General features: G+C 36.3%; 1 protein-coding gene across 8 annotated transcripts in view; it reads right to left on the bottom strand.

The window, feature by feature from the left end:
- The window catches only part of LOC101898157 (formin-binding protein 1-like), a 222,696-nt gene that overhangs the window by 100,879 nt on the left and 94,800 nt on the right, over positions 1-27,017 (bottom strand). The window lies entirely within an intron of this gene.

The following is a 27,017-nucleotide window of genomic DNA, read 5'->3' as shown; positions in this document are numbered from 1 at the left end:
GCTATTTCCGATATTTTTTGAATTTCCGGAATGGTGAATGAATGAAATAAAATGAATAATGCGCTAAAATCATCAAAACACCGAATATCGGGAGGAACCATTATTTAGGAGCTACACGAAGACGTGGACCTGCATAGACAGTTTTCTGTCTTAGGCTGTAGTATCCATTACAAACTTCAAATAGCAAATTCGAAACAATTCCGGTGAATAATGTCGCTAAAATCATGAAAATCCCGAATATAGGGAGTTACCGTTATATGGGGTCTATACGAAGACGAAGTGGACCTGTCTTAGGCTGTAGTATCCATTTCAATTTCCTGTTTATTTTAGTTATTTCTGTCAATTTTAGCCTTCTATCTCAATTCGTTGGAAAGACAGCGTGATTACAACAGACAGACGGACAGACAGACAGACAGACGGACATGGCTAAATCGTCTTAACGCTGATCAAGAATATATATACTTTGTTGGGTCTGACATGAGTATTTCGGGGAGTTACAAACGGAATGCCAAAATTAATATACCCTCCATAGTATGGTGGAGGGTATAAAAAAATATATTTTGAAGAACTACCTAAAATAGCTACGTGGATTCGCAAATATATATTTTAAGAGCTATCAGGATTGTGGTATTTTTAGGGATATTTTGTACTGATTTAATTGTTAGTTTTTATTTAATCGATTTTTCAGATTTCTTCAAGGACTGTCGGATAAGCGTAATTTTAAAGGACCAAAAAATCAGAATTTTTTATGATGAATGAATGAATTTAAAAATAATATTTTGGAATATGGAACAGTTTTAATAAAAAAAATTGAAGGACTTTCAGAGCAATATTCGTGGATTAAAGAATATTTTCCCAAGAACTCCCAGGTGCATTATTATAATATAGAAATAAAAGGGATATTTTTGAATGACTTTCTGAAAAATGATTGTGATATAATGAAACATATTTCCAATTTTTATAGAAATTAAATTTTTTTTCAAAAAAGTTATGGCCCATATTTACAAAAATATTTATAATTAATTTCCAATTAACGCCATCCAATTTATTTGTTCGCAATTAACGCCATCCCAAAGTAGGCGAAAAATAAGAGGAGGAACCAAAAAAAAATAATAAATAAATAAAAATATTTTAACTTATCATTTTATAATGATGAGCAATAACAACACCACCTTCATCACCGGAAGAATGAATAGAATAAACAACGCAACGCAAAAAGAAAGGGGAAAAACCTCAACACATAGATACACACACACACTCACGAATTATGGATAATGTGTGAAAAATGATAAACAACAGAGGTTCTAGTTGGAAATAACAAAAAAAAATATACAGCAAAAATACAAAAAAAATATACAAAAAAAATACAAAAAAAAGAACAATTTAATAATATCTAACAACACTCATCCAAAAAACGCCAATACAGATGTTTGATAAACCAGAAAAAAATAATTTCTTGAGACGATCAATTGTTACTTCTCTCTTCCTTTCATTGATCGACAAAAAAACGTCTATTATCCAACGGAAAAGCAAGATGAATGACTGGATGGCTTGAATTTGAAAACTTCCATTAGTTATTTCGTAACATTGATTGTAATTCAGATTGTTTTTTCTTCTTGCATTTGGCATTTCTTCTAGTATTGGCCAGTAATTAAATAATGTGTGAGTGTGTGTGTGTTTGATGTCTAATTCATTTGGACACAGTCAATTGGATGTGGTAGTCGTGTACGGTAGGTATAAGTAAGAAACACAGCAGCAAATTCAATCGATCTTCCATCTTTATCACGGGTTTTTTCATCTGCTCCATTTTGAGAACTGTGTGGCAACAGCAAACGAAATAGTTGTCTAGTGGATTTGATAAATTCATTAATTTGAGAAACATCTTAACTAAGACAATCTAAAATTTTGGGGTTAAGATTGTCCGGATGAAACCATGAGGGAAATGGAGAATAAATGAGGCGGGAAGAGCCCTCATGTAATAAAGCAATCCAAAATTATAAGGACACCTCGAAAAGATTATAAAACTGGAGCTAAAAATATGAGGCATGTATATCGGCGTTTTGGAATTTGATATTGCAAAACAACCTAAATAGAGGTGGCAAGTTCCCCATCTTCCACATTTTTATACCCTCCACCATACTATGGAGGGTATATTAACTTTGTCATTCCGTTTGTAACTCCTCGAAATACTCATGTCAGACCCAACAAAGTATATATATTCTTGATCAGCGTAAAATTCTAAGTCGATTTAGCGATGTCCCTCTGTCTGTCTGTCCGTCTGTCTGTCTGTCTGTCTGTCTGTTGTAATCACGCTATCTTTCGAGTGAATTGAGATAGATAGCTAAAATTTTGCACACATGTTTATTTTTTCAGTAGGGAGGTTAAGTTCGTAAATGGGCCATGTAGGTCCACGTTTTCATATAGCCCCCATATAACGGTACCTCCCTATATTAGGTATTTTCATGATTTTAGCGACATTATTCACGGGAATTGTTTCAAATTTGGTATTTGAAGTTCAAAATGGATACTACATTCTAAGACGGAAAATTGTCTGTGCAGGTCCACGTCTTCGTATAGCCCCCATAAAACGGTACCTCCCGATATTCGTATTTTGATGAATTTAGCAAAACTATTCACCGGAAATGTTTTAAATTTGATATTTGAAGTTCGTAATAGATACTACAGCCTATGACAGAAAATTTTCTGTGAAGGTCCACGACTTCGTATAGCCCCTATATAACGGTACCTCCCTATATTCCGTATTTTGATGATTTTAGAGACATTATTTACCGGAATTGTTTCTAATTTGGTATTTAAAGTTCGTGATGGATACTACAGCCTATGACAGAAAATTTTCTGTGAAGGTCCACGACTTCGTATAGCCCCCATATAACGGTACCTCCCAATATTCTTATTTTGATGATTTTAGCGACATTATTCACCGGAATTGTTTCAAATTACGTATTTAGAATTCGTGATGGGATCTACAGTCTGTGACAGAAAATTGTCTATGCAAGTCCAGGTCTTCGTTTTGGCCCCATATATCAGTACCTCCTTATATTCGAAATGTTGACGATTCTAGGTACAATACCCACCAAAATTGTTTGAGATGTCGTATTTGAAGTTTGTTATGGATGCAACAGCCTGTGACAGAAAATTGTCTTCGCTGGTTCAGGTCTTCGCACAGTTCCGATATAACGGTACCTCCCTATATACCATATTTTAATGATTTTAGCTACATTATTCGTTTGTTTTCAAATTTCGAATTTGAATATGGTAATGGCTTATGACAAACAATGCCTATGTAGGACCACGTCGTATATACCTCAATATAACGGCTATATTCGGGATTTTTAAAATTTTAACAGAATTTTTTAAGGATTTTATTTATTGAAATTTATTGAAAATTTCCAAATTCGTTCCAAATGGTGGAGGGTATTCAAAAATTAAAAACACATTGTAAGGTTAACGCCATACTTGCTGTGAATTTGTGTAAAATTCTCCTTCAAAGAATAATTTTGGAATAATTAGGAAGCCGTTAAAGACAAAAATACAGGATGAGATAAAAAAACTGCACTAAAGTCAAACGCCATAATTCTTACATTTTTTTAAAATTTTACTGAATGAAAGCAAAAATGTCGGAAATAGCATCAAATTTTAGAATAAGTTTCGATTTGTTTGAATTGGTCACCTTTGGCACAAATTATGACCTTCAAACGGCCAATGAAACCATCACACACTGCCCGAATGTTGCTCTGCGGTATTTTGGCCCATTGCCTGCGAAGCGCTTGCTTGAGGTGATCGACACTTTGGTATTTTTTATGCCAACCTTGTTACAAAGACACAATAGTCCAACGGATTGGTATCCGGGGATTTTGGTGCCCATTGTGCGCTGAAAATGAAGCTAGTAACCGTATTTTGTAACCATTCTTGGGTGGCGCGTGCTGAGTCCTGCTGGAATTTCCAAGGTCTGCGACCAATACACCCTCCAGAATATTTTCGCGATAATATTCGGCATTTACTGTGATGCCACGGTCGATTAATAAATGGATAGCGACCATCGGCAATTATGGCGGCCCACACCATCACCATGGCCGGCGCTTGATTTCTGGTGGCAAACCGAAGTTGCACATTCAGCTGACCTCTTTGGCAAGTCAACACGATCATTTTGTTTGTTTACAAACTGCCGGAGAAAACCAAATTCGGCAGTTCACCATTTTCGGCCAAGCGAAGCAACTCTTTAGCTCTTATGAGCCTATTTTCTTTCTGTTTCCGTTGCGGTATAAGTTCTTGCACTTTTTGGAATTTCAATGGCTTTACCCCGTGCTCATTTTTTAATATTTGCCGAATGGAATATTGCGATATGTTCAGCTCCCGAGCCATTTTTCGGCCACTGCGACGCGGCTTTCGATCAAGAAGCTTCTTCTTTACTTTTCGAACCATTTCTGCTGATGTTACCGTTTTCTTCCGTCCACTTCCTTGACCTCGGGCTACTCTGGTACGAGATACAAAGATTTATTCGCATTTAAATGCTGGAGTGCTCTAACAATAGCCACTTGTGGTTTTCCAGCCAAATATAAAGAAATCACACTATCACGCTTGAATTCCATCACGAATAATTTTTTTTCTGGAAAATTCCCAGTAAAATGCTTTTGTACGCTTGCAAACAATATAATGAGCGGTCACTGGAATAATTTTACCAGCTGTCGGACGAGTGGCTTAGAAATGACAGCAGTCTGAAGTTGGTTGCAGTTTTTTATCTCACCCTGAATATTCCTACGGTTTTGTCTGATAATCTTATACGATATTAAAGTGAGTTAAAATTTCCCATAATGCTCAATTTTTTGGGGAAAGTGTCAAAGGAAGAAATACTCTTGATCGAATTTCATTTTGAGTCTCTGAACAAACTAAATGTGTAAACTTAATATGTACCCTAAAAACTTGTCAACAATTTTGGTAAAAAAACACATTTCTTATTTTCGACAATTTTATTTTCTGAATTTATTGATTTTTTTTTTTGATATTTCTCTATCCAATCTGGGTTATAAAAACAACCAAGCAGATTTGATATTTCTCAGATATTTCGATACATTGCCCTGTACTTCCCTAGAAATAATTAACCTATCTACTTACAAAATATGATGTGCTTCACAACTACATTGACGCTTACCTACAAAAAAAAGAAACAAAAATTTATTTATTAAAATATGATTAAAAATTAAATTTAATTATTTATGGAAAATATTATTGTTTATAGCAAAGAAAATTAAATTATTGAAAGAAAAGGTTAATTAACATAACAAAAAAGCAATTTCCTTCAGAGGACAACTTGTAATAAATATATATTACGTCAGTGTGTCACCTAATATAATGACATGACATGACGCCATACTATTAATAAGACATACAGGAATACACACATACATAAAAAAATAAAGTTGAATGTATGTATGTAACATGTACATAATCCCAACTTATATGTACCAACCACTCCACTTCCTTTAATACTGCCTTGCTATTTAACTGCATGTCTGAAATACGCTCCAAGGCAAATTATTGCATTTCATTTTTTCTTCTTTTTTTTTTGTTTCTTTTACTTTCAAATGTCTCCGCCTGATTGTCTGTCTGTGTCTGTCCGTCCGTCCGTCCGTTCGCCTGTTTGTCTTTCTTGACACAATTTCCATATTATTCAAAGCAGCAACACTCCTGTCTGTCTCCAAATCGAAGTTGACGTTTGGTAACAACCAAACGACAGATTAATGGTGTAATCGTTTACAAATCGATTGGCTGGGGGGGGGGGGGATGGATACAACACGAAACCAACGAAGTAAACTCTAAACAGATTAGATAAACGGTTTGGAAGAAAACGGTTCAAATGCTTAACTCTGCAGGAGTTCGAAACGGTCTAGAGATAAACTGCAGCGAGCTATTAAACGGTGTGCAAATTTTATTCCAGGAAAAGAAAAAAAAAACAAGTTAAAGTGAGACATTAAGGCAGGGAAGGTAGCAACTAAAACAATACATAATACAATGTTAATAAAATGTAACAAAAAATGTAAAACTGCTATCTTTTAAAACTCATTACTAAATAATGATTTATTTGGCAACAGAAGCTATTATTTTTAACATGTATATACATTCTATTGGAAGTATAAACATAGCAAAAAGCCACCAAGAGCTAATAAATAAGTTCCAAAAATCCATCAATCTTTTTTTAGAACACTAGAGTTAATTTTTCATTTTTAGCAGAGCTCCAATTTGCTCTATTTCATTAGAGAGTGTTTGATGAGAGGGAGTGCTCGAAGAGTACGATTTTAACAAAGAGTTTACTCTCTTTTCAATTTTATGTGGGAGCACTGACCAGTACTCCTGTTTGAAAAAAGAAGTGGCAGTCAAAATATGAGAAATAGAGTAAGAGTACATTAGAATAGTGAAATCGAGTGGAAAAATAAATTACTACTCTTCCTCGATAGCGACCTGTTACTTTACTGACATACAAAAATAGATTATACTCGCATTATTTTTAGCTGTAAAGAATAAAAATCGTTTGGACTCGAGCGAGAGTTCGGCAGCGATTTAAAAAAAATAAAAATCGAATATAACTCGAATAAGAGCGAGTGTGCTTTGTTCGTTTTCGTGTGGAAGTAATATTCACTAGTAATCGAGCTCTTTGCACCTGTTACTTATTACAGATAAGAGGGAAGTGTGAAGAAACTTAAAGGAATTGGGGTTGAAACTAAATGATCTTAGGGGGTACTTTCAGAAAATATTTAGAAATTAGTGTTGGTGTCTTCGAGGGACAATTGTTAAATGTTTAAGAGATCCTCTGAATAAAGAAAATATTTTCAGCGAAAAGATTCAAGAAGACCTCTGAAGGTAATACACACTTCAGAAGGTGAGCTATAAATAGAAAACCTTTCAGGAGGTCCTTTAAAAAGTTAGGATCTTCGTTAAAGGGTCATCTGAACATAAAATATCTTCAAAAAGTCCTCTAAACATAAATCTAAGAGGTACCATGAGTACAAAGTTGTCTTAAAGTTAGAAATCTTTTCAATTGGTCTCCAAATGATATAGAACTTTTCCTGAAATCTTCTGAAAACACAAATTTTAAGAGATGCTTTGCGGAACCCTTAAAAAGAAAAAAATTCTCTTAATTCTCTTTACGACAGAAAACATCTAACGATATATTTACTTTTAAGAAATCATATATCTTAAGGCAGAAACTTTTTTCTTAAGTACGTCTATTCATAAAAGTCCCTCCAAGTGAGTATTCATTTGTCAGAGAAGCCTAAATATAACACAAGAATATTCCAGAGGTCTCCAAAGATATACATTTTAAAGTCTTCACAAAAAGTCTTCTAAAGATTGAATGCCTTGTTAGAATACTTATGGAGAGGACTTGCAGAAGCCATTTATAGATCGACGTACTTTCTGTTTTAAGGGGTCCTCAAAATATAGAAGTATATTTTAGAGGTATTCCAAAGAACTTGTGGGTGGATAAAACTTCTTTTAAGCCTTTCTGGAGATCTATTATGGATAGATGGCCTTTCAACGGGTTCTTGGACATAGAGCATATTTTTAAAGGGGTCCGATTGTTATGAGACCCTTGAAAGAGGTCTTCTCTTCTTTCAAGAAGGTTCCTTTTGACAAAAGATATCTAAAGTAGTACTCTGTACAAAAGATCTCTTGATAAAAGATAATGATTCTTTCAATCGGAAATTAAGAAAAAATTAGGGGGTCTTCAACAGAGAGAAAAAAATTTCCATAAAGAGAAGTCGCTTTTAAGTGAACTTCTCTTCAAAAGTATTTTACGTACTTAGTAGTCAGATTGAGAGTTCTTTTATATTCAGGTCTTCAATTGAATCTTTAATAAAAGGAAATAATTTCTTCGGGAAGTGAGCGTGAAGTGGTTTAATGGGTCAAAAATAAATACTAAAGCTTCTTATAAGAGATCTTTCATGGATAGAATACCTTTCAGCATGTCGCTGTATAGAAGATATTTTATGAAAATATTCCATATTCAAATCGAATATATTCCGTTCAGGAAGATGGGGGAGGCAGAAAAAGGTGAGATATAATGTATCAATCTATTGTGCTGACCCTCGGCATATTTCTGTTTTCATACCCTCTACCATTCTATGGAGGTTATATTAGCTTTGTCATTCCGTTTGTAACTCCTCGAAACATTCATGATAGACCCTTAAAAGTATATATATTCTGGATCAGCGCAAAATTCTAAGACGATTTATTAGACGATGTCTGTCCATATGTCTGTCTGTCACGCCATCTTTCGAACGAATTGAGATTGAAGGCTAAAATTTTACATAAAGAGTGATTTGTTAAGAGCTTGATAACTTTTTTTTAAAAAAACCGCATAAAATTTGCAAAAATCTCATCGGTTCTTTATTTGAAACGTTAGATTGGTCCATGACATTTACTTTTTGAAGATAATTTCATTTAAATGTTGACCGCGGCTGCGTCTTAGGTGGTCCATTCGGAAAGTCCAATTTTGGGCAACTTTTTCGAGCATTTCGGCCGGAATAGCCCGAATTTCTTCGGAAATGTTGTCTTCCAAAGCTGGAATAGTTGCTGGCTTATTTCTGTAGACTTTAGACTTGACGTAGCCCCACAAAAAATAGTCTAAAGGCGTCAAATCGCATGATCTTGGTGGCCAACTTACCGGTCCATTTCTTGAGATGAATTGTTCTCCGAAGTTTTCCCTCAAAATGGCCATAGAATCGCGAGCTGTGTGGCATGTAGCGCCATCTTGTTGAAACCACATGTCAACCAAGTTCAGTTCTTCCATTTTTGGCAACAAAAGTTTGTTAGCATCGAACGATAGCGATCGCCATTCACCGTAACGTTGCGTCCAACAGCATCTTTGAAAAAATATGGTCCAATTATTCCACCAGCGTACAAACCACACCAAACAGTGCATTTTTCGGGATGCATGGGCAGTTCTTGAACGGCTTCTGGTTGCTCTTCACTCCAAATGCGGCAATTTTGCTTATTTACGTAGCCATTCAACCAGAAATGAGCCTCATTGCTGAACAAAATTTGTCGATAAAAAAGCGGATTTTCTGCCAACTTTTCTAGGGCCCATTCACTGAAAATTCGACGTTGTGGCAGATCGTTCGGCTTCAGTTCTTGCACGAGCTGTATTTTATTCGGTTTTACACCAAGATCTTTGCGTAAAATCTTCCATGTGGTCGACATTTCACGGTCTTCAGCAACACTCTCAGAAACAGACGCAATATTCTCTTCTGTACGCACTGTACGCATTCGTGTGGTTGGTTTAATGTCCAATAAAGTAAACTGAGTGCGAAACTTGGTCACAATCGCATTAATTGTTTGCTCACTTGGTCGATTATGTAGACCATAAATCGGACGTAAAGTGCGAAACACATTTCGAACCGAACACTGATTTTGGTGATAATAAGTCTATTCATGATGAAATGTCAAAGCATACTGAGCATCTTTCTCTTTGACACCATGTCTGAAATCCCACGTGATCTGTCAAATACTAATGCATGAAAATCCTAACCTCAAAAAAATCACCCTTTACATGTATATTTTCCCAGTAGACAGGTTAAGTTCGTAAATGGGCCACGTCAATTCACGATTTCGTATAGCCCCCATATAACGGTACCTCCCGATATTCGGTATTTTGATGATTTTAGCGACATTATTCACCGGAATTGTTTCAAATTTGGTATTTGAAGTTCGTAGTGGATACTACAGCCTATGACATAAGATTGTTTGTACAGGTCCACGTTTTGGTATAGCACCCATACGGTATTTTGATGATTTCAGCTACATTGTTCACCGCTTTTTTTTAAGTATCGCATTTGAATATTGAAATGGCTTATGACAAAAGTTGCCTATGCAGATCCACGTCGTCGTATAGACCCCAATATAACAGCTATAATCGGTATTTTCAAAATTTTAACAGAAATTTTAACCAATTTTATTTTTGTGAAAATTGCCAAATTCGTTCCAAATGGTGGAGGATATTTAAGGTTCGGCCCGGACGAACTTACAGCTTTTTTGCTTTTTTTCTCTTGAAAATTGTTTGACTTCTGTGGTGGAGGTACATGAATTATTGAACCAAAATTGTCCATTTTCACACCTGACCTAAGTGTCATTTAAATATTACCTCGTGCAAAGATCAAATTATATCGGATTATATCCCCTTGCTAAATTTGAGATTTCCGTTTTAATGTGGAGGAGGTATCAAAAATAGTGGGCTCAGACATGTTATGCTCTAATATAGCTAAAAACATTGCAATCATTATGCGACACTTATTTAATTTTTAGGAGGATTATTGTTAGTACTCTTCAAAATGTTGACCCTTTTTGGGGGAAGTACCCAATTTATGGGGTCGCTGAGACCCACATTTACATTATGTATGTGAAATTATTGCGAATTTAAAGGAAATGAACATCGGTTAATTATTGGCTATTTCGATGAGGCACACATATTTTGACCTTATTAAAAATATATAGCCTCTGCAGCCGTTCAGCGAGGGTATAAAAATGCGTTTTTAAATTCCGAAAAGTTTCCCATTCCCAAAACAAACCCAAAAGCAAACACACAGTACCCGTTTTTTCCTAGAACTTTATCGACACGAACTATTATCGTTTTCAAACAAAAAGTTGTCGGTCAATGACTTGTGTGTTTCGTCGTAACGTTTGTTGTTGCTGTTTTTAGAATCGCTTTTGTTGTTGTATTTTCTGTATTCCCTGGAGAGTTAAGCGGCCATAAAATGGTTGCTACTTCTACCATGGGAAGCAAACGAAGTGAGAGTGAATTGTAATGGGTTGCAGTAGTGCAGCAGCATTATTACCACACTCAGTACGGGACATTGTTCCGATTTTCAATTTTGAAAATGGCTTTAATTGCTGCCAGCAAACCTATGGAGAGAGAACGAGAGAGAGAGAGGGGAAGAAAAGAAGTAAGGCAACCAAGCCAAAAAGGGGTACGAACGCTTTCGTTAATGTTGTTGGCGGTGTTAGAGTTTATGTGGAACAGAAGTTTTTTTTACCATGCCACGATAACTTCCAACTACTCACTCACGTGGGTAGTTTACTGCACACGACAAAGGTAGCCATGGAAGTAAATGCATTTGAAAAGTGGTTACACATGGATTTGTGCCGTCATTATGTTGTTGTAGTACCTTTTGTTGTTCTTTTTTTTTTTTTTTTTTTTTTTTTGTTTTCTGTTCTGTTCTTTTTTTCCTCAACATAGTCACGCTTGTGACTAACTGACAGAGAAGTTGTTTGTTTTTTTTCGTTGTTCGCTAAACAAATACCGTTTTTTTAATAAAATCGAAAATCGATTTTCTAAGGTTGTGTTTTGCTGCATTTTTTGTGGGTAGGTCTGATGCATGCATAAAGGTATTTGTGTTTGTATTTAGATGTGCTTCGATTATTATAATATCGGAGTTGACCCTAGACTAGACTTTAATTAATGATTTTACACTTCTATGTGTAGAAAAAGTAATCATTTTTCATAATGGTTCCATGGGGAATAGTTACACTGCACCAGAAATCCATGGGACATAATGAGGATCCGCAGGGTGGTTCTAAACTATAACCATATAGTCTTTGTCTGGTGCAAATGTAAATATTGATAGGAACACTGCGCTACAAAAAACGGAAAAAACTCAAAATAATGACAGGAAAAACTCAGTTGAATTTAAAGGCAAAGAAAAACAAAGTAAACAAGTTGTAAGATAGGCCGGGCCGAACTTTGAATACCCTTTACCATTTGGAACGAATTTCGCAATTTTCAAGAAAAAAAATTATAAAATCCGTTAAAAATTCTATAAAAATAATAAAAATACCGAATGTAGACATTATATTTGGGTCTATACGATGATGTGGACCTGCATAGCCATTTTTTTCTTAAGCCATTAGAATATTTAAATGCGAAATTTTGAAAAAAAAAAAATCGTTGACAAATGTCGCTTAAATCACCAAAACACCGAATTTCGGGAGGTACCCACATATGGGGGCCATACGAAGACGTGGATCTCCACAGACAATTTTCTCTCATGGGCTGTAATAACCATTACGAACCTCAAATACTAAATTTGAAACAATTCCAGCGAATAATGTCGCTAAAATCGTCAAAATACCGAATATCGGGAGGTACCCTCATATGGGGGCTATACGAAGATATGGATCTGTACAGACAATTTTCTGTCACAGGATGTAATACCCATTAGGAACTTAAACTATCAAATTTGAAACAATTCCGGTGAATAATGTCGCTAAAAGCATTAAAATACCGAATATCGGGAGGTACCCTTATATGGGGGCTATACGAAGACGTGGATCTCCACGAACAATTTTTTTTTTTTTTTTGTCATAGGCTGTAGTATCTATATCGAACTTCAAATACCGAATTTGAAACAATTCCAGTGAATAATGTCGCTAAAATCATCAAAATACCCAATATCGGGAGGTACCCACATATGGGGGCCATACGAAGACGTGGATCTGCTCGGACAATTTTCGGTCATAGGCTGTAGTATACATTACTTACTTCAAATACAAAATTTAAAACAATTCCGGTGAATAATGTCGCTAAAATCATCAAAATACCGAATATCGGAAGGTGCCGTTATATGGCGGCTATACGAAGATATGGATCTGTACAGACAATTTTCTGTCACAGGATGTAATACCCATTAGGAACTTAAACTATCAAATTTGAAACAATTCCGGTGAATAATGTCGCTAAAAGCATTAAAATACCGATATATATATATACCGAATACGTGGATCTCCACGAACAATTTTTTTTGTCATAGGCTGTAGTATCTATATCGAACTTCAAATACCGAATTTGAAACAATTCCAGTGAATAATGTCGCTAAAATCATCAAAATACCCAATATCGGGAAGTACCCTTATATGGGGGCTATACGAAGGCGTGGTCCTGCACGGACAATTTTCTGTCATAGGCTGTAGTATCCATTACGAACTTCAAATACCAAATTTGAAACAATTCCGGTGAACCATCAAAATACCGAAAATAGGCAGGTGCCGTTATATGGGGGCTATACGAAGACGTGGACCTACACAGACAATTTCTGTCATTGGATTCAGGCGGTGAGATGAAAAAACTACAACCAACTTCACACTGCTGTCATTTCTAAGCCACTCGTCCGACAGCTGTTAATATTATTCCAGTGACAGCTCATTATATTGTTTACAAGCGTAAAAAAGCATTTTGGTGAGAATTTTTCAGAGAAAAGTTCCTCGTGATGGAACTCAAGCGCGGTAGTGTGATTTCCTTATACTTGGATGGAAAACCTCAGGTGGCTATCGTTAGAGCACTCCAGCATTTAAATGTGAATAAATTTTTTGTGTCTCGTACCATCGCGCGTTACCGTGATACTGGTAGCGTAGCCCGACGTCAAGGAAGTGGATGGCAGAAAACAGCAACATCATTAGAAATGGTTCGAAAAGTTAAGAAGCGACTTGATCGAAATCCGCGTCGCAGTGGCCGAAAAATGGCTCGTGAGCTGAATATATCGCAATATTCCATTCGGCAAATGTTGAAAAATGAGCTCGGGGTAAAGCCATTGAAATTCCAAAAAGCGCAAGAACTTACAACGCACCAGAAAGAAAATAGACTCAAAAGAGCTAAAGAGTTGCTTCGCTTGGCCGAAAGTGGTGAACTGCCGATTTTTTTTTTCTCCGTCTCCGATGAGAAAACATTCGTTGTCCAGCAGTTTGTAAACAAACAAAATGATCGTGGTCACCTGAAAGAGAGGTCGGCTGAAAATGTGCACATTCGGTTGGCCACCAGAACTCAAGCGCCGGCCATGGTGTGGGCCGCCCCATAACGGCCGATAGTCGCTCTTCGCTCGTATTAATTGACCATGGCATCAGAATAAATGCCGAGTATAATGGCGAAAATATTAAGGAGGGTGTATTAAAACCTTAGGCACTCAAAAATTTTGGCAGCAGACCTTGCACATTCCAACAGGATTCAGCACCACCCAAAAATGGTTACAAAATGAGGTTCCTCGTTTCATTTCCAGCGCACAATGGCCACCAAAATCTCCGGATACCAATCCGTTGGACTATTGTGTCTTGAGTATTTTGAAGAGCAATGTTGGCACTAAAAAATACCAAAGTGTCAATCACCTCAAGCAAGCTTTTCGCCGGGAATGGGCCAAAAGACGGCAGAGCAACATTCGGGCAGCGTGTGACGGTTTCATTGGCCGTTTGAAGGCCATAATTCGTGCCACAGGTGACCAATTCGAACAAATCTAAATTTATCCTAAAATTTGATAATATTTCCGACATTTGTTTGCTTTCATTCAAAAAAATTTAAAAAAAAATGTAAAAATTATGGCATATGAATTTGTTGTAGTTTTTTGTCTCACCCTGTATAGACAATACTCTTCCAGGGTGTAAAGTACTCAGAAGGAACTCTCTTTAGACAATTTCATTGAAAACTTTGCCTACAATCATCAAAATACCGAATATCGGGGGAAACGTTATTTGGGGGCTAGATGTATATATTGTGAACCGAACATGAACTTGACTTGCCTTCAGAAAAAAGACTGACCTGCCAATTATTGTGTCTAAAATGAAGGTATGGAAAATTATACACTTTTTGGCTAGACCTGATGTAAGAGTATGTCTCGAATTGCGTCTCTTTATTTAAGTTCCCATCCACAATTTCTAAGAGATTCCGATGCAGTTTTACACCTCCTCTAAGGAAGTTACTATACTGTTCCATCATTTGCTATTATCCTCAAATGATGGCACCTCCCGATGTTCAGTATTTTCTATAAGGTAAAACTTGATGTTTCGGATACTCATTACGTACCGTTTGGTAAAGGTACACTATTTGGTATAGAGCCAATATGAGGATTCTACATGCCTCTCTGAATATTTTAACCCCATTTTTTTTCTAATAAGTGAGGATATAATTGAGTATTTTTACGGCATTTGACATATGCCGAGACCCAACATTTTGGGGATTTTTAGACAATTGCTTTCAGAAAATGGTTATAAACAGTTTGATCCGGCATTTTCTCTACGCCCTAGCGCCCATGTATATTTTCTTCTAATTTCAGACCCCATTGAGCTGAATTTTAGCAAAATCGGCCATAACCATAAAATAGTTCTCCAGCTGTAGCCAGACTTATGAAAACATCACTATTCACTGTTATTTCGAATAGTTACTCATTTATATCAAGTTTTCAATAATGTAAAAATTTTCCCCTCAACCAGAAGTATGGAATTCCCTTCTCATCTTGCCATTTAAATAATTTAAATAAATACTTTGTTAAAACCAGAAAACCTGACTGACTTCCTTGTGGAAACCAAAGTGTGGAATAATACCATAAAACCACTTAAAATCGATCCCATCCCTCCCCCATTCGAAATGCAATTCAGGCAATGAACTAAGCTAAGTTCAACTAATGTATGGCTTCATTGGCCATAAGCGTGGTTGTGTGTGTGTGTATGTATGTGTGCGAACGAGGAATATCTGAAAAGAAAGTAAATTTTCGATTCTCGGAATGATGGAAATTATAGAATAAATACAAAACAATAAAGGGTGATTATTTAGTCATTATCTTTTTGGCAACGCTGGTTTCGTGTTTTGTTTCACTCTCAAACATCTGCAGTTTGATCTATAATTGAATCCATGAATCGTCTCAGAAATGAAGAACGTTTGCAAATCATTGATTTTCATTATCAAAATGCGTGCACCGTTAAGAAATTTCATCGCGCGGTTCTTCAATTCAGCGACGAAGCTCATTTTTGGCTCAATGGTTATGAAATGAGCTCAATTGTCGCGCATTGCCACAAATTTGCCTAAATTCAAGAGCTTGACAACACGACATGTGGTTTCAACAAGACGGCGTCACATGACCCACAGCACGTTTAACAATGGCCTTTTTGGGAGGCGAGTTCAGTAAACAGTCAGGACCGGTCAATCGGCCTCGTAGATAGTGCAATTTTCCGCCTTCAGGCTATTTTTTGTTGAGCTGTGTTAAAACTCATTTCAATAAAGAAGAGCCCTCTTTGATTGACTTAAAAAATCACCCTATATATGGCTACCCCCCTTCCCCCCAGAGATCACTTCAATCTGTGAAAATAGAGAAGAAATCACGGTTGGAAGACCAATCATGTGTTCCTCTATATAAAGCCGACCCACCAAGAGGTCTTCTAACAATAGGAAACCCCTCAGGAAGTCAAGATGTCATCTACAGATAGAAGATCTCTCAAGAGATATTTCGTGTATAGGAAGTCCTCTATATATATCAAGAGGTCTTCTACAGAAATAGATCTTCTCAAGAGGACCATAGAAGGCATTGCCAGATTTCTATAGAGAACGATACCTCTCAAGAAGTCTACTAAATATGTGAAAAGAAATAGGGAACCGCAGACAGAAGGCCTATCATGTAGTCTTCTAACGATAAAAAAAACCCTTTAAGACGTCAGGATGTCTTCTACAGATAGAAGGACCCTCGAACGGTATTCCGTATATAGGAAAGCTCTCAGGAAGTCTTCCATAGATCTCTAGAGGTCTTCTACCGTCTCTCAAAAGCTCTTCTATCGATAGAGAATGTGGTTTTTCAAAAAAGGTTTCCCTAGAGGTATTCCATAGATAGATCTGTAAAGACCTCTACATAGAAGGTCTCTCAGATAAAAGGCCTTTTAAAATTTCTTCTATGGATAGAATGGCTCTGAAGAGTTCTCTATAGATAAAAGCCATCTCAAGAGGAATTTCATATAAAGAAGGCTTCATAGGACGACTTCTATGGTGAGAGGGGCTGTCTTCTGTAGATAGAGGACTTCTCAAAGGTGTTTTCGGTAGGTGGAAGGCCTTTCAATAGGTTTCCATGAATGAAAGACCAATCAGTAGGTTAGAGGGCCTTTCAGAAGGTCACCATATGGATAAAAGGCTTTTCAAGAGGTCTTTTAGGCCTTTAAATGTCTTTTTTATATACAAGGCCTGTCAAGACACCTTCTTAAACTGATGGCGTCTAATGAAGGCTTCTTAAAAGGTTTTTTATAAGCAGAAGTCCTCTCAAGATGAATTCTTTAGAAAGAGGACTTCCAGAGGTCTTCTTAAGGTAGAAGAGCTCATGAAGGGTTCTCTTGCCTTAAGAAGACCTCTAGATAGAAAATTTCTCAAGAGGTCTTCCACAGTAAGTAAACTTGAGAGTGTTCTTTGAACCAATCAGTAGTTCTTCGAGGTGTTTTCTATAGATAGAAGGCGGGTCAATAGGTTTCCATAGATGAAAGGCCAATCAGTTGTTCTTCGATAGATAGGAGGCCTCTTAATAAACGATCTGTGGATAGAACGACCCTTATGAGGGATGTTAAGTGTTGTCAAGCCTCATCAAGAGCCCTTCTTTAGATACAGGATAAGCAGAAGTCCTCTCAAGAGGAATTCTTTAGAAAGAGGACTTCCAGAGGTCTTCTTAAAGTAGAAGAGCTCATGAAGGGTCCTTTACCTTAAGAAGACCTCTAGATAGAAAGCTTCTCAAGAGAAGTCTTCCACAGTAAGAAAACTTGAAAGTGTTCTTTGAATCAATCAGTAGTTCTTCGAGGGGTTTTCTATAGATAGAAGGCGGGTCAATAGGTTTCCATAGATGAAAGGCCAATCAGTTGTTCTTCGATAGATAGGAGGCCTCAATCAGTAGTTCTTCGAGGGGTTTTCTATAGATAGAAGGCGGGTCAATAGGTTTCCATAGATGAAAGGCCAATCAGTTGTTCTTCGATAGATAGGAGGCCTCTTAAAAAACGATCTGTGGATAGAACGACCCTTATGAGGGATGTTAAGTGTTGTCAAGCCTCATCAAGAGCCCTTCTTTAGATATAGGATCTCTCAGGAGCTATCATATGGATAGAAGGCTTTTCAAGAGATCTTCCAAACCTCTAAGAATGTCCGTCAAGATAAATTTAAATTTAATTAGCAAAGACACAAACCAAGGTGATTTTTTCTCCGGTTCACAAAGGGTTAATAAAGAGAGAGAGAGAGAGAGAGAGAGAGAGAGAGAGAGAGAGAGAAAGAGAGAGAGGGAGTAGTAAACCAGAGAAAAATTAAAGGTAAATTAAATTATATTAGTTTTCATCAAATTTCATAATTTTCCGTACAAATTTCAAATTTAAAATGAAATCGCTAAATAAAAACCTAATTAAAATTTACGTTGAAAAACTTTGAAACCCTTAACTCTACATTTAAACCGAGAATAAAATATTTAAAAATGAAGCGGTGTCGTGGCTGGGCACAAATGAAAGATCTCAAGGAGTACTTTCCGAATCTGTGGACCTTATAGTCAAAAATAATTTCAGACTTAGGATTTTTTTGCATTTTCTGAAGAATTATCGCTCAATTTTATGGAACTTGCAGATAAAAGCATCCACAGAACAGAAACTAAAAATGAAGCGGTGTCGAGGCTGGGCACAAATGAAAGGTCTCGAGGAGTACTTTCCGAATCTGTGGACCTTATAGTCGAAAAGAATTTCAGACTTAGGAGTTTTTTTGCATTTTCTGAAGAATTATCGCTCAATTTTATGGAAATTGCAGATAAAAGCATCCACAGAACAGAAACTAAAAATGAAGCGGTGTCGAGGCTGGGCACAAATGAAAGGTCTCGAGGAGTACTTTCCGAATCTGTGGACCTTATAGTCAAAAGAATTTCAGACTTAGGAATTTTTTGCATTTTCTGAAGAATTATCGCTCAATTTTATGGAAATTGCAGATAAAAGCATCCACAGAACAGAAACTAAAAATGAAGCGGTGTCGAGGCTGGGCACAAATGAAAGGTCTCGAGGAGTACTTTCCGAATCTGTGGACCTTATAGTCGAAAAGAATTTCAGACTTAGGAGTTTTTTTGCATTTTCTGAAGAATTATCGCTCAATTTTATGGAAATTGCAGATAAAAGCATCCACAGAACAGAAACTAAAAATGAAGCGGTGTCGAGGCTGGGCACAAATGAAAGGTCTCGAGGAGTACTTTCCGAATCTGTGGACCTTATAGTCAAAAAGAATTTCAGACTTAGGAATTTTTTGCATTTTCTGAAGAATTATCGCTCAATTTTATGGAAATTGCAGATAAAAGCATCCACAGAACAGAAACTAAAAATGAAGCGGTGTCGAGGCTGGGCACAAATGAAAGGTCTCGAGGAGTACTTTCCGAATCTGTGGACCTTATAGTCGAAAAGAATTTCAGACTTAGGAGTTTTTTGCATTTTCTGAAGAATTATCGCTCAATTTTATGGAAATTGCAGATAAAAGCATCCACAGAACAGAAACTAAAAATGAAGCGGTGTCGAGGCTGGGCACAAATGAAAGGTCTCGAGGAGTACTTTCCGAATCTGTGGACCTTATAGTCAAAAAGAATTTCAGACTTAGGAATTTTTTGCATTTTCTGAAGAATTATCGCTCAATTTTATGGAAATTGCAGATAAAAGCATCCACAGAACAGAAACTAAAAATGAAGCGGTGTCGAGGCTGGGCACAAATGAAAGGTCTCGAGGAGTACTTTCCGAATCTGTGGACCTTATAGTCGAAAAGAATTTCAGACTTAGGAGTTTTTTGCATTTTCTGAAGAATTATCGCTCAATTTTATGGAAATTGCAGATAAAAGCATCCACAGAACAGAAACTAAAAATGAAGCGGTGTCGAGGCTGGGCACAAATGAAAGGTCTCGAGGAGTACTTTCCGAATCTGTGGACCTTATAGTCAAAAAGAATTTCAGACTTAGGAATTTTTTGCATTTTCTGAAGAATTATCGCTCAATTTTATGGAAATTGCAGATAAAAGCATCCACAGAACAGAAACTAAAAATGAAGCGGTGTCGAGGCTGGGCACAAATGAAAGGTCTCGAGGAGTACTTTCCGAATCTGTGGACCTTATAGTCGAAAAGAATTTCAGACTTAGGAGTTTTTTTGCATTTTCTGAAGAATTATCGCTCAATTTTATGGAAATTGCAGATAAAAGCATCCACAGAACAGAAACTAAAAATGAAGCGGTGTCGAGGCTGGGCACAAATGAAAGGTCTCGAGGAGTACTTTCCGAATCTGTGGACCTTATAGTCAAAAAGAATTTCAGACTTAGGAATTTTTTGCATTTTCTGAAGAATTATCGCTCAATTTTATGGAAATTGCAGATAAAAGCATCCACAGAACAGAAACTAAAAATGAAGCGGTGTCGAGGCTGGGCACAAATGAAAGGTCTCGAGGAGTACTTTCCGAATCTGTGGACCTTATAGTCGAAAAGAATTTCAGACTTAGGAGTTTTTTTGCATTTTCTGAAGAATTATCGCTCAATTTTATGGAAATTGCAGATAAAAGCATCCACAGAACAGAAACTAAAAATGAAGCGGTGTCGACGCTGGGCACAAATGAAAGGTCTCGAGGAGTACTTTCCGAATCTGTGGACCTTATAGTCGAAAAGAATTTCAGACTAAGGAGTTTTTTTGCATTTTCTGAAGAATTATCGCTCAATTTTATGGAAATTGCAGATAAAAGCATCCACAGAACAGAAACTAAAAATGAAGCGGTATCGAGGCTGGGCACAAATGAAAGGTCTCGAGGAGTTCTTTCCGAATCTGTGGACCTTATAGTCGAAAAGAATTTCAGACTTAGGAGTTTTTTGCATTTTCTGAAGAATTATCGCTCAATTTTATGGAAATTGCAGATAAAAGCATCCACAGAACAGAAACTAAAATGAAGCGGTGTCGAGGCTGGGCACAAATGAAAGGTCTCGAGGAGTACTTTCCGAATCTGTGGACCTTATAGTCAAAAAGAATTTCAGACTTAGGAGTTTTTTGCATTTTCTGAAGAATTATCGCTCAATTTTATGGAAATTGCAGATAAAAGCATCCACAGAACAGAAACTAAAAATGAAGCGGTGTCGACGCTGGGCACAAATGAAAGGTCTCGAGGAGTACTTTCCGAATCTGTGGACCTTATAGTCGAAAAGAATTTCAGACTTAGGAGTTTTTTGCATTTTCTGAAGAATTATCGCTCAATTTTATGGAAATTGCAGATAAAAGCATCCACAGAACAGAAACTAAAAATGAAGCGGTATCGAGGCTGGGCACAAATGAAAGGTCTCGAGGAGTTCTTTCCGAATCTGTGGACCTTATAGTCGAAAAGAATTTCAGACTTAGGAGTTTTTTGCATTTTCTGAAGAATTATCGCTCAATTTTATGGAAATTGCAGATAAAAGCATCCACAGAACAGAAACTAAAAATGAAGCGGTGTCGAGGCTGGGCACAAATGAAAGGTCTCGAGGAGTACTTTCCGAATCTGTGGACCTTATAGTCAAAAAGAATTTCAGACTTAGGAATTTTTTGCATTTTCTGAAGAATTATCGCTCAATTTTATGGAAATTGCAGATAAAAGCATCCGCAGAACAGAAACTAAAAATGAAGCGGTGTCGAGGCTGGGCACAAATGAAAGGTCTCGAGGAGTACTTTCCGAATCTGTGGACCTTATAGTCGAAAAGAATTTCAGACTTAGGAGTTTTTTGCATTTTCTGAAGAATTATCGCTCAATTTTATGGAAATTGCAGATAAAAGCATCCACAGAACAGAAACTAAAAATGAAGCGGTATCGAGGCTGGGCACAAATGAAAGGTCTCGAGGAGTTCTTTCCGAATCTGTGGACCTTATAGTCGAAAAGAATTTCAGACTTAGGAGTTTTTTGCATTTTCTGAAGAATTATCGCTCAATTTTATGGAAATTGCAGATAAAAGCATCCACAGAACAGAAACTAAAAATGAAGCGGTATCGAGGCTGGGCACAAATGAAAGGTCTCGAGGAGTTCTTTCCGAATCTGTGGACCTTATAGTCGAAAAGAATTTCAGACTTAGGAGTTTTTTTGCATTTTCTGAAGAATTATCGCTCAATTTTATGGAAATTGCAGATAAAAGCATCCACAGAACAGAAACTAAAAATGAAGCGGTGTCGAGGCTGGGCACAAATGAAAGGTCTCGAGGAGTACTTTCCGAATCTGTGGACCTTATAGTCAAAAAGAATTTCAGACTTAGGAATTTTTTGCATTTTCTGAAGAATTATCGCTCAATTTTATGGAAATTGCAGATAAAAGCATCCGCAGAACAGAAACTAAAAATGAAGCGGTGTCGAGGCTGGGCACAAATGAAAGGTCTCGAGGAGTACTTTCCGAATCTGTGGACCTTATAGTCGAAAAGAATTTCAGACTTAGGAGTTTTTTGCATTTTCTGAAGAATTATCGCTCAATTTTATGGAAATTGCAGATAAAAGCATCCACAGAACAGAAACTAAAAATGAAGCGGTATCGAGGCTGGGCACAAATTTAGAAATTAATTAAAATGTGTTGCAATTATTTTTGTATTTTCTGTATTTATAATTTGAATTCAACAATTTTTTGTCAGTGCATGTATATTACCTTCGGTTCAATTTTAACTCCAATCAATGCTCTTACTATTTTTCGAAGTTCGAATTGAATTTGTTAGATTTGATTTTAGCTTTATATTTGCTCTCACTGAGGAAAGCTCTAAAAGCTTTTACAAAAAACCGAAAAATTTAACAAATGTTCTTCATGTATAGCAGAGTCGTGGAGAGGGAGAGAGAGAGTGAGAAAGAGAAGCACGATCCTGCGTAAAGTGTTTGTGAGAAGACAAAGAACTAAGTGCGCGCTCCCAAAATGCGAACGTTACTATTTCTTTTTTTTTAGGAATTTTTTTTTGTTTTAAGAAAATGCTCCGCCAGAAGAGTGCAATCCGGTGTTGGAAATATATATATATATATATATATATATATATATATATATATATATATATATATATATATATATATATATATATTTATATATATATATGTCAATTGGATTGATTTACTTATTATTATTTTTTTGGTTTTTTTTTTTGTATTTTAAACTCTTTTATCTAATTTATTTATTTTTTAATACGTTAATTTGCAAAAATAAAAAAGTAATTGTTGTATCAAAGTATGAATTTGAAAATAAAAATTAAACATTTGAAATAAAAAAAAGTGTTTTCACGTTTTTCCTACAACCTACTACTTGTTGGTGTAAAATTAACTTAGTGCAGAATAAGCATAAACGAAATAATGGCCCATGTGTACAAAAATATATGTTTTCCAACACCGGATTGCACTCTTCTGGCGGAGCATTTTCTTAAAACAAAAAAAAATTCCTAAAAAAAAAGAAATAGTAACGTTCGCATTTTGGGAGCGCGCACTTAGTTCTTTGTCTTCTCACAAACACTTTACGCAGGATCGTGCTTCTCTTTCTCACTCTCTCTCTCCCTCTCCACGACTCTGCTATACATGAAGAACATTTGTTAAATTTTTCGGTTTTTTGTAAAAGCTTTTAGAGCTTTCCTCAGTGAGAGCAAATATAAAGCTAAAATCAAATCTAACAAATTCAATTCGAACTTCGAAAAATAGTAAGAGCATTGATTGGAGTTAAAATTGAACCGAAGGTAATATACATGCACTGACAAAAAATTGTTGAATTCAAATTATAAATACAGAAAATACAAAAATAATTGCAACACATTTTTAATTAATTTCTAAATTTGTGCCCAGCCTCGATACCGCTTCATTTTTAGTTTCTGTTCTGTGGATGCTTTTATCTGCAATTTCCATAAAATTGAGCGATAATTCTTCAGAAAATGCAAAAAACTCCTAAGTCTGAAATTCTTTTCGACTATAAGGTCCACAGATTCGGAAAGAACTCCTCGAGACCTTTCATTTGTGCCCAGCCTCGATACCGCTTCATTTTTAGTTTCTGTTCTGTGGATGCTTTTATCTGCAATTTCCATAAAATTGAGCGATAATTCTTCAGAAAATGCAAAAAACTCCTAAGTCTGAAATTCTTTTCGACTATAAGGTCCACAGATTCGGAAAGAACTCCTCGAGACCTTTCATTTGTGCCCAGCCTCGATACCGCTTCATTTTTAGTTTCTGTTCTGTGGATGCTTTTATCTGCAATTTCCATAAAATTGAGCGATAATTCTTCAGAAAATGCAAAAAATTCCTAAGTCTGAAATTCTTTTTGACTATAAGGTCCACAGATTCGGAAAGTACTCCTCGAGACCTTTCATTTGTGCCCAGCCTCGACACCGCTTCATTTTTAGTTTCTGTTCTGTGGATGCTTTTATCTGCAATTTCCATAAAATTGAGCGATAATTCTACAGAAAATGCAAAAAAACTCCTAAGTCTGAAATTCTTTTCGACTATAAGGTCCACAGATTCGGAAAGTACTCCTCGAGACCTTTCATTTGTGCCCAGCCTCGACACCGCTTCATTTTTAGTTTCTGTTCTGTGGATGCTTTTATCTGCAATTTCCATAAAATTGAGCGATAATTCTTCAGAAAATGCAAAAAATTCCTAAGTCTGAAATTCTTTTTGACTATAAGGTCCACAGATTCGGAAAGTACTCCTCGAGACCTTTCATTTGTGCCCAGCCTCGACACCGCTTCATTTTTAGTTTCTGTTCTGTGGATGCTTTTATCTGCAATTTCCATAAAATTGAGCGATAATTCTTCAGAAAATGCAAAAAACTCCTAAGTCTGAAATTCTTTTCGACTATAAGGTCCACAGATTCGGAAAGTACTCCTCGAGACCTTTCATTTGTGCCCAGCCTCGACACCGCTTCATTTTTAGTTTCTGTTCTGTGGATGCTTTTATCTGCAATTTCCATAAAATTGAGCGATAATTCTTCAGAAAATGCAAAAAACTCCTAAGTCTGAAATTCTTTTCGACTATAAGGTCCACAGATTCGGAAAGTACTCCTCGAGACCTTTCATTTGTGCCCAGCCTCGACACCGCTTCATTTTTAGTTTCTGTTCTGTGGATGCTTTTATCTGCAATTTCCATAAAATTGAGCGATAATTCTTCAGAAAATGCAAAAAATTCCTAAGTCTGAAATTCTTTTTGACTATAAGGTCCACAGATTCGGAAAGTACTCCTCGAGACCTTTCATTTGTGCCCAGCCTCGACACCGCTTCATTTTTAGTTTCTGTTCTGTGGATGCTTTTATCTGCAATTTCCATAAAATTGAGCGATAATTCTTCAGAAAATGCAAAAAACTCCTAAGTCTGAAATTCTTTTCGACTATAAGGTCCACAGATTCGGAAAGTACTCCTCGAGACCTTTCATTTGTGCCCAGCCTCGACACCGCTTCATTTTTAGTTTCTGTTCTGTGGATGCTTTTATCTGCAAGTTCCATAAAATTGAGCGATAATTCTTCAGAAAATGCAAAAAAATCCTAAGTCTGAAATTATTTTTGACTATAAGGTCCACAGATTCGGAAAGTACTCCTTGAGATCTTTCATTTGTGCCCAGCCACGACACCGCTTCATTTTTAAATATTTTATTCTCGGTTTAAATGTAGAGTTAAGGGTTTCAAAGTTTTTCAACGTAAATTTTAATTAGGTTTTATTTAGCGATTTCATTTTAAATTTGAAATTTGTACGGAAAATTATGAAATTTGATGAAAACTAATATAATTTAATTTACCTTTAATTTTTCTCTGGTTTACTACTCCCTCTCTCTCTTTCTCTCTCTCTCTCTCTCTCTCTCTCTCTCTCTCTTTATTAACCCTTTGTGAACCGGAGAAAAAATCACCTTGGTTTGTGTCTTTGCTAATTAAATTTAAATTTATCTTGACGGACATCCTCTAAGATGTCTTCTTTATATACTAGGTCTCTCAAGAGACCTTTAAAATATACGAGGGTTCTCAAGAGGTCGTCTGTAGACAGTAGGCTTCTTAAGTGATTTTTTTATAAACAGGAGTCCCTTCAAGAGGAATTCTTTAGAAAGAGGACTTCTTAAGTTAGAGGACCCTTTACGAAAGCTTCTCAAGAGGTCTTACACAGCGAGAAAACTAGAAAGTCTTCTCAAACCATATGGCAATGGAGTCCTCTTTACTCGCAAGAAAACATCCAAAACATTTCCATTTCCGCGTGAATTCCCACCATCCCTTCGCCACAACACCCTTTTTCAAACCGTTTGTAGAAAAGGCCTACATTTTGGTTGATATTTGATCCGGTCATTGTTGTGGAACACAAGATGCCACATATTCAATGTGTTGTACACCTGTTACCTTTCAACCGTGGTGGCCAAGCACAAGCCACATGGGCGGAAGAAAAGGAAGAAGCACAACAAAACTTGGTCAAATTATAGCCCATTAAACAAACCGGTACTTATTTACCAACAATGTGATGTGGTAACATATATTTAGGTATTTGTTTCACAAACAGGCTTCCCCAAAAGTGGTATCCTCTCATATAGCCAGGTGGGGTTAGAAGTTGTGGTTATGGTTGAATGAAACATAATCTCAAATGTTGATGAGGGCAAAAGAGAGGAAGTTAACAAAAGAAAGTATCGTTAATTTTTCAAATGAATGGATAAAAATAGGATTTTAGCTCAGCAAATTCCTAAGGAAAAATTTTTAAAAAAATCGCGATAAAAGTTTGGGCCAGAACCAAGTGAATTTCTCGATATTTTCCAAAAGTGTAACGCTGAGAACCCATTAAAAAATTCTCGTTTTGTCCTTCAAAAATTATTCTTAGAAACTCAAAAAACTCAAATTGTTTTTAAAAAATATCAAAACCTCACGATTATAGCTCGGATGGCCCATTTAAATCTAAAATATCCAAGAGAAAATCTACGACTATAGCTAGGAAGGCCCTTTTCCAAATATTTAAAAATTTCGCTATTTATGAGCCCCACTGATATTAAAAATTTTGATCGTTTGAGTGGGGATGTACCAGAAGGAATGTTCCGATCTCCAAATGGAATCGGATGTTAATTTTTTCGTATTATGAACTTCATGGCTATTCAAAATTTTGACCCTTTGTGGGGGAGCTACCACAGGGAATGGATCGATACATCCCATCTTCATATCAGAACTTGAGTTAGTAGAAACAATGGGATGTGTGAACTATGAAGAGAACCAGATGCTTATTTCGGATTTTATGAAAGTTTTGGTTATTCAAAATGTCGACACTT

Source organism: Musca domestica, unplaced genomic scaffold, assembly GCF_030504385.1.
Source record: "Musca domestica strain aabys unplaced genomic scaffold, Musca_domestica.polishedcontigs.V.1.1 220, whole genome shotgun sequence".
Taxonomy (NCBI): Eukaryota; Metazoa; Arthropoda; class Insecta; order Diptera; family Muscidae; genus Musca; species Musca domestica.
The sequence above is the reverse complement of the archived record's forward strand: the minus strand, read 5'-3'. Positions and strand labels throughout refer to the sequence as shown.